This window comes from Gekko japonicus, unplaced genomic scaffold (genome assembly GCF_001447785.1).
Source record: "Gekko japonicus isolate JY-2015 unplaced genomic scaffold, Gekko_japonicus_V1.1 scaffold408, whole genome shotgun sequence".
Classification (NCBI taxonomy): domain Eukaryota; kingdom Metazoa; phylum Chordata; class Lepidosauria; order Squamata; family Gekkonidae; genus Gekko; species Gekko japonicus.
This window is the reverse complement of record NW_015163618.1, coordinates 367,823-376,481: the sequence shown is the minus strand read 5'-3', so window position 1 is coordinate 376,481 and position 8,659 is coordinate 367,823.

The following is an 8,659-nucleotide window of genomic DNA, read 5'->3' as shown; positions in this document are numbered from 1 at the left end:
GGCCGAGATTGGGGGGGCAAGGCGGGCGACAGAAGGCCGATGCCTCCGTCGCCCGGCCCTCTACAGAATCCACCCCCCAAACCTCCAGGTATTTCCCTCCTTAGAGCTGGCAACCCTACATTCCCCTCAGTGCCTGTTGGTAGGCAACTAAGCTTGGTCCTGTCACCTACTTTGGCCTTTGGGAGAAAACACATTGGGGCCAGTCCTGATAGGGTTGCCAACTCCAGATGGGAAATTCCTGGAGACTTGAGGGATGGAGCCTGAAGAGGGTGAGGTTTGAGGAGGGGTGGGACCTCAGACAGGTACACTGCCATAGACTCCACCCTCCAAACCAGTCAGTCTCACATAGGGAACCATTGTTGCCAATCTCCAGGTGAGGGCTGGAGAGCACTCAGTATTACAACTGCTCTGCAGAAGGGAGGGCAGAAGTCAGCTGAAGTCAAAGGGGCAGATAATGGTAGGTTGGTGGCTAGCTGGGAAGGAGATGGGGTTGACAACTACATGCTGACAAATTCCTGGGGATTTGAGGGGTGGAGCCTGGAGAGGGTGGGGTTTGCAGAGGGGTGGGACCTCAGACAGGTAGAATGCCATAGACTACACCCTCCAAACCAGCCATTTTGTCCTGGGTAACAATTGCTGCCAATCTCCAGGTGAGGGCTACAGATCACTCACAATTACAACTGCTCTTCAGGTAGCAGAGATCAGTTCCTCTGGAGAAAACAGTGGACTCTGTCATTATACCCTGCTGAGGTCACCACAGCAAATTGACACTGTTTGCCCAAAGCCAGAGCACTCCCCCAGAGCCTCTTTCTAGATCTCGTTGTATTGCTTTCACAACGGGCTTTACTGCTAGTGATCTTATATTCTAATAGTCAAACAGGGACCAATCTGCGGATATCTGACTCTATGGCCTGGAGCAACATTGATAGAATGGAGACTTTTCTCCAAACCTGAAGGAACTCCCAAGCTTGCAGAAAAATCCTAAGGCTAATTAAAGTGGAGTTTAAAAAAAAAAGTGGCAGAGAACAACTGACTGTACAAGTGCAGAGAGCTGTTCTCTGAATGCAGGCAGGCACATGAGGAAGAGGGCAGGAAAGGAAGAGAGACAGCTGCACACTGCCAGACTGCTGAGGCTTCAGCCAAGTTTCGGGCGGGCAGAGAAATGGTTGGTCTGAGTTGGAAGGGGAAAGGAGGGGGAAGCAAGGGGGCAGGTGGGGAGAGAGGGAAATTGAAAAGGGCATTATTGACAGGGAAGAAGGAGTGGGGGAGACAGAAAGCAACGGGGCATGAGTGACAGAAAAGTAGTGGAGGAGAAGGAAGGAAGGAAAGGCAGGGGGAATGGGATATACTGTAATAATACCACAATGCTGGGTATATGAAATAATCATATAATACACATTAACATTATTCCCCTGCAAAAAACACACATACAAAACAATAACAACAATGACCATGCACCTACTGAAGTAATAGAACAAAGATTGAGTCCAGTGACACCTTTAAAATCAACGCAGTCTTATTCCGGGTATAAGTTTTTGTGTGCATGCACATTTCTTTAGATACATTGAAACAGAAGTCATCAACCATTACATATAGGTAGAGGGTGGTGAGGGTGTTGCCAGAATATACTGTGTCCCAACTGGGGACACCATGGTTTAAAATTACAGCCGGACCACGTGCGCTAGTTGTCCCCCCCACCATGACTTCTCAAGTGCTGAAACATTCCCTAGCTTCAGGGTTTGAAAGCCAAGCCCACACTAGGAAAAGGAAATTTCAGGTGCACATTGGGGAACAAAACATAGTATTGTACATTAAGAAAAACGGGCACCACTGGTATAACATTTTTGAGAACATAATCATGCTCCAACTTATTTCTTCTTCAGGGTTACATTTAGATCTAATGGTTAGAACAATAAGGTTCTTCTTAGAAGGGAAGCAGAATGGATTCTTAAGATGACAACCTTGGTACCACATGGGTTAAATGCAAATACTTCCTGGTTGGCTGTGACTTAGATAAAAGCAGAATGAGAACAGTAAATTTTTTCAAAGCTGGTTTAGTGGGAGGACTGCTGCATTTATATTCCACCAGTCTTTTTGTTAAAAGGGGTTTCTTCATTCTATGAAATAATTTTCAAAATTAATAGCTTGGGAACTCTCTTGTTTTTACATGCCTGCATAAATTGTTCTAACATTATTCTATGTTCCTAGTAGTATTGGTGGCTCTTGATAATTAAGTGCTCCTTGTATACGCTCAGAAGTTCTATCTTTTAAACATGTTTTTATCCTTGGTTTGATATGGGTTTAACAAATAAATAAGAGAAACAGTGAAAATACATTTGTTAACCTTTTCTTCTTTTCTCTTTCATTTTTAAATATGTGTATAGATCCCCCTGAGGAACCTTAATATGGAATGCATAGGAGTATGAATACTTTGGAATAAATTTTTCTTCCCACTACACCATTGTTCTTTCTTCATCTCCGAGCCCACATTAGCAAATCCTGTCACTCTCCTCTCATCTACCTGTCTGGCTGTTGTTCTGCTTCTGAAATATTGTTAAAAACCCTTGTTTAATGTTTTTAGCCATTTACTTTTAAAATTCTTTTTGTTCACATTATTGTCAACTTACATAGTTTTTATCAGAACCTGTGCTCCTTTTCATTCACCTTGTCATTGGCTATTATAGTTTCCTTGGTTAGGGCTTTTAGGGTTGGTGATACCTTTATTAAACTGAGGTATCTGGCAAAGGGAGCTTTGACTCTTAATAAGTTATACCCCCAAACTCTTGTTGGTCTCTAGGGTGCTACTGGACTCGAATCCAGCTCTTCTACTGCAGACTAACATGGCTGCCCTTCTGAAACTGATCTGAGGTATGTATTCTATCTGGGCTTTAACTCATGGTTTCAAATAGTTTCCAAGTATCAAGAAGGATTTGGTTCTCTTCATTTTTCCTTTCAGCCTCCTTCTGCCTAGTTCTCTCGTTTTTGTAAGTTTCTTTTTTTCAAATCAAATGTGATTGCTTTGGACTTTGGGGGCAGCCTTCCACTGACATGGATAGTGAATTTAATAGCATTAATCACTGTTTCCAGCTGGAGTATCATCATCTACAACTTACACCAGGTCTCGAGCTCCACTCAGAACCAAGCCAAGGGTCAATCTGTAGCTGGTTCCATGACCAACTGTTCTCATGCACAGTCATTTATGATATGCAGAAACCTTATCTTTGGGGTATAACTTGAGCATGAATGCACCCATATACAACAAGATACCTACATCATTTCTGACACAGCAGATACCACAGCTGTAGCCAGCTGCAGTGTGGATTGTGCACAACAGCTCCACATTTGTGCCCATTTTGTGTTAAGGAAACCTGTGATAAAGTTTAGATTGCTAGATCAAATTGTACAGCAGCACACTTCTGATGTTTAAGGAACCTTCAGATTTACTTTAGTACTGATACAGTATAACCATTCTACATAAGCTACTTACTGTCACTTGGCAAAAAGTGTGTATTTTTCAACACAGACATCTCAGCCTCTGCAGAGAGTTAAGCAGCATCTACAAATCCTAACCTGTACTCCATGGAATTTGGCAATGCATACTACTAGATACCTCTCCACACAAACCCTTAGCATTACAGGTGCAATACTGTTTTCACACAAGGACCTAATATACACAATCCTTCTATATTTGGCTATGCTCAAAATCATGAGAGAGAGAATACATGCTAAGGCCTACTGAATAAGGGTATACCTGGTTCCCATCTATTCTGCAGACTGGACTTATGAGATCCCAGGAGCCAACAGATTCAAGAGAACTCGTATAACCCAAGAAATCTCCAAATCCTGTAGGATTCTATGTGCTTTTGGTACCTTAGCTCCCTGGTAGACTATGATGTCTGTGTCAGTGTAAGCAAAAGCATGGTTATCTGTCTCCAGCTAACTGTGGACCCCCACCACTCTACTGTTGTGTAATTTCCTGTAGGTGGATGGTCCACTCCACGCCAGACCAACGCGGTCAATTACTGCCTAAATGTTCGGCTCTGTGAATGTGAGGATTAGGTTTCATGCCATTAAAATTAAGTTATTTTAGGTTATTTTAGGTAAGGTAAGGAGCTGCAGTGGCTCAAGTGGTTAAGACGCTAAACAGTCAGTAGTTCAGCAGTTCGAGACCCGGGTGCCGCATGATGGAGTGAGCTCCCGTCTCTAGTTCCAGCTCCTGCCAACCTAGCAGTTCGAAAGCAAGAAATTGCAAGTAGACAAATAGGTACCACTTCAGTGGGAAGGTAACAGCGTTCCATGCGCCTTGGTGTTTAGTCATGCCGGCCACATGACCACGGAAACGTCTTCGGACAGCGCTGGCTCTTCGGCTTTGAAACGGAGATGAGCACCGCAACCCTAGAGTCGGACTCGACTGGCTTTCGAGCAAGGGAACCTTTACCTTTACTTACTGTGTGGTAGCCATTAACGTCTGCAAACTAAAGACATTTGTAGAAGCAGGTCTTGGCCAAAGGAAGCAGGGCGAACCAGGTAAGGTTGTTGCCCATTATTATTTTTTTCTTTTTGCAAATTTTAAACTTCCCTTCATCCTACAGCCCCTCTGTAACACATGGATATTTGTTCAGGGGACACTCAGGGGAATGTGGGAAGCTTCTCCTTCCATGAACTCTCAGTATTTCCAGAAACTTCAGTCCAATTCATTGTTAAGCAGGTGTTTTCAACATAACTATACTGCTAGAATGTCTAGCAGCTGCTGTTTCAGGACAGCATATATCAGCAATTGGAGGAAAGACAGAATGGTATAGCCGCATCTCGTCAGATCTTGGAAGCTAAGCAGGGTCACTACTTGTAAGGGAGCCCACCAAGGAAGACTCTGCACAGGAAGGCAACGGCAAACCACTTCTGCTTCTCACTTCCTTGAAAGCCCCTGGTTGGGGTCACCATACGTCGACTTGAGAGCATTTACATATTTATATAAGTGATCAAAATTTAAAATGAAAGAAAGGTTTTATCAGAGCTCGGTACAGAAAGTGATAACTAAATAATCACATACTGAATGTCATTGTTGCATGTTAAAATTAAGCAATATAGCCTTTTCGCAACCACTTCATTTTAACTAGCTGAAAGGAACATTCAGGGCTCTCAGCAGCTTTTCAGAAAGGCAGCTTTTCAGAAAGGTATCTTGAAAGGAATGATCAGTCCAGGAAAGTCTGGACTTGTTATGCAACAGACAGATCCATAAATAGTTCATTCAGTTTCCTTCTGAAGATCAGCCTTCTTCTGTTGGATACTTTGAGCTTAATCTGTGCCAAGCTTCAGCATGTGGTAGACATTCCTCAGATTTGCCAAGAGGAAAGATGTGGTGCCAAAAGTCAACCAAATGTGTAAACTTTCTGAGTACACATATTACTCCACATTCAAGACACTTACTGTTTGCCTTCCGACTGCCTTCACGGAACCACAAAAGCATTTTGTTTTATGTTATAGAAATCCATACCAAGTATATCGCAAACATGACCAAACGTGGATTTTGATCAGTGGCCAATTATATGAGGGGACAATATATGGAGCATAGCTGGAAAGTCTTGCAAAGATTTTATAATTTTTTTTGGGGGGGGGGGAGATTTCATTATGCAAAGAATTCTTGCTGACTTAACGCAGATTCAAAACTAACATTCTTTAGTGAATAGATCTTAGTGTTTTTCTTTTAATTTTGTGGGGAAAAAATACAGCTAAGACTACTCTTTAAACAAGTGTTTGATTTCCCCACAAGGGCAAGATAGGTTTAAAGATTTAGCTATAAAATCCAGTTAAAGTTGTGGTGCTTAGTAAATACTGAGGCCACCATTTGTATAGGGAAAATATAAGGGGGAAATTTAGAACACAGTGGTTTGTATGGTACTGAAAAGGGACTAGTAGTGAGATATGCATCTCTAGATTGTACTTCCAGAACATAAAGGAGAAGGAAATGTACCCTTACTGTGAACTGTGTCAATTTTGGAAATTTGCATTTCTCCTTTTATTTATTTATTTAATTCGATTTGTATCCCACCCTTCCTTACAGAGCAGGCTCAGGGTGGCTCACTTTAAAAGATTAAAATACAATAAAATAGAAATTCCTTACATACAAACACCTTATAAAATTCATATACTTTACAGATACAATTCACAAATAAGTGCAATTAAAGTGCTAGTGGCGGTAACTCTTGGCCCTGATGTTGCAGATGTAGCAGGAAGTATGGCCAACGGATGTTACTGTTGACATTGCAGGCAGATGTAGTTGTCGTGAAGGGCCTTATCCCAGTTCAATGTTGTTAGCAGTGGCTCCTAATCGAAGGCCTGGTGGAAGAGCTCTGTTTTACAGGCCCTGCGGAACTGTAAAAGGTCCCGCAGGGCTCTGATGTCATTGAACCAGTATGGAGCCGCTACTGAGAAGGCCCTGGCCCTAGCCTTTAAGAAGGCTAACACCCCAGGTCTTTGAGAAGGCTAGCCCATTTTGTTAGCTTTGCATGACCGGAAGCATTTTTTTAAAAAGTTGCTCTATATCTTCTCTCTCATCTATATATATAAAAGAAAGTCCCCTCACCATAAAATCAATGCCCAGGCCAAACCCCTGGACCTAGAAACATGAAATTTGGGGAGAGCATTCCTACCATGATGTAGTTGCTCACTAAGAAGGGATTTTTAAAAGAAATTCTACACCTAAGGGGGGTCAAAAGGGGTAAAATGTGCTCCCCCCATTGCTTCCTATGTGGCTGCCAGGCTGCTGCCTCCTTGCACCCCCCACTCTCTGATTGGTCAGCTGCAGAGTTCAGTGTTTTGAGGTTAAAAAAACAGTTACAGGAGACTGCAGAGAGCTAATGACAGCTGAGGAAATCAGGAATGGCCAACCACCTGTGAGGTGCAGCATTGCTGCTGGCCCAGTCTCCCCATGGCTTCAAACATGCCCCCCACCTCCTACACCTGACAGGCAGTTGTCTGTCAGGTGTAGCAGCAGTTGCAGGGTGCTTAAAGCCATCAGGGAGCCAGCCCAGCCTCCACAATGGCTTGCAATGCCCCCCCCTCCTACACTGGACAAGCAGCTGCCTGTCAGGTGTAGGACAGGGGGTGGGATGTTACAGCCATCAGGGAGGCTTGCTCAGCAGGATCACCTTAGTGCTGCTGCTGGCCCAGCCTCATCGATGCCTTTAAACACACTCCCCCCAAAAAACCAGACAGGCGGGTGTCTGTCAGGTATAGGAGCAGGGCCAGGGTACTTTAATCCATCAGGGAGGCTGCCTGAGCAGAAACACCTTAGTAATGCTGCCAGGCCAGCCTTCCCAGTAGCTTTAGACACACTCCCACACACCCCTCCTCCACCTGGCAGGCAGTTGTCTGTCAGGTGCAGGGGCAGAGTATTGAAGTCTATTGGAGAGGTTGCCCAAGCAGCATCTCCTTAGCAATCCTGCTGGCCCAGCCTCCCCGATGCCTTCAGACATGCTACCCCTCCTACACCTGATAGACAACTGCCTGTCAAGTGTTGGAAGTGGTGTGGAGCCCTTAAAACCATAGGAGAGGCTTGCTTAGCAGGAGTTCCTTAGCGCTGCTGCTGGCCCAGCTTAGTCACACTCCCACCCACTATGGAAATATACTCCAAATTTGTAGAAAAGTGGTTTCCTGTATTAGGTTATTTAACTTCTCACAATGTGGGTTCTAGAAAATTGGTTCATATGAACTTGCTCAATATCTGATTGCTTGGATGTTGTTTAGAATACATAGTTATGTCCCACTTCTTAAATGTACCATAAATGAGAAACATTTTTGTAAAAAAAAAGGGGGGGAGTAACATTTTTGTAAAAAAAGGGGGGGGGAGTATGCCCTGCATACCCCCCCAATCCAATGCCCAGACCAAAGCCTTGCACCAAGAAATCCAAAATAAGGGGAGTGCATTCCTACCATGACGTCAACCCCCACTACAAAGAGATTTCTGAGAAACACGACCCCTAAGGGGGTAAAAAGGGGGCAAAATGTGTTCCCCCAATTGTTTTCCATGCACCTGGCAGGCTGCTCCCTCTCTCTCCCCGCCCCCCTTCATTGGTCAACTGTGTAGCTCAGACGTCTGAGGTAAAACCTGCCTGCTTGCACCCACCTCCCTCTGATTTCTCAGCTGTGGATCTCAATGTTCTGAGGTAAAAACACAGTTAAAAGAGACTGCAGACAGTTGAGGACAGTTACAGACATCAGGGATTCAGGACTTCTGAAGAGACATTTCTCATAACAGCCAGCATGGCAATTGAGTTTATGAATGTTCATGGGGAGATAGTAAAGGACCTTTCTAGGAGCCTGCTGCAGTGTGAGCTCATGAAGCAGCCTGGTGATCCTAGCACCAGAGGGCAGAACCACCGATGTAGTCTACAGAGAGGTCCTTCGGTAGAGAAAAAAAGTATGTATGTCTCACTTCTTCCTTTTCACTACAGTCTTCTCCATTAGAATACCTACAACAAATGTTACCTTTCAAACTTCACATCATCAGTATTATAACTGGACTAGGAGTAATGCCCGTTGTGGAAAGAAATACAATGAGATCTAGAAGGAAGCTCCAGATGAGTGTCCCGACTGTGGCTGGTGGGGCGGCAGAGGGAAGTGGAAAATGGAGGGAGGCAAGCCATGTTTCTTTCCTTCT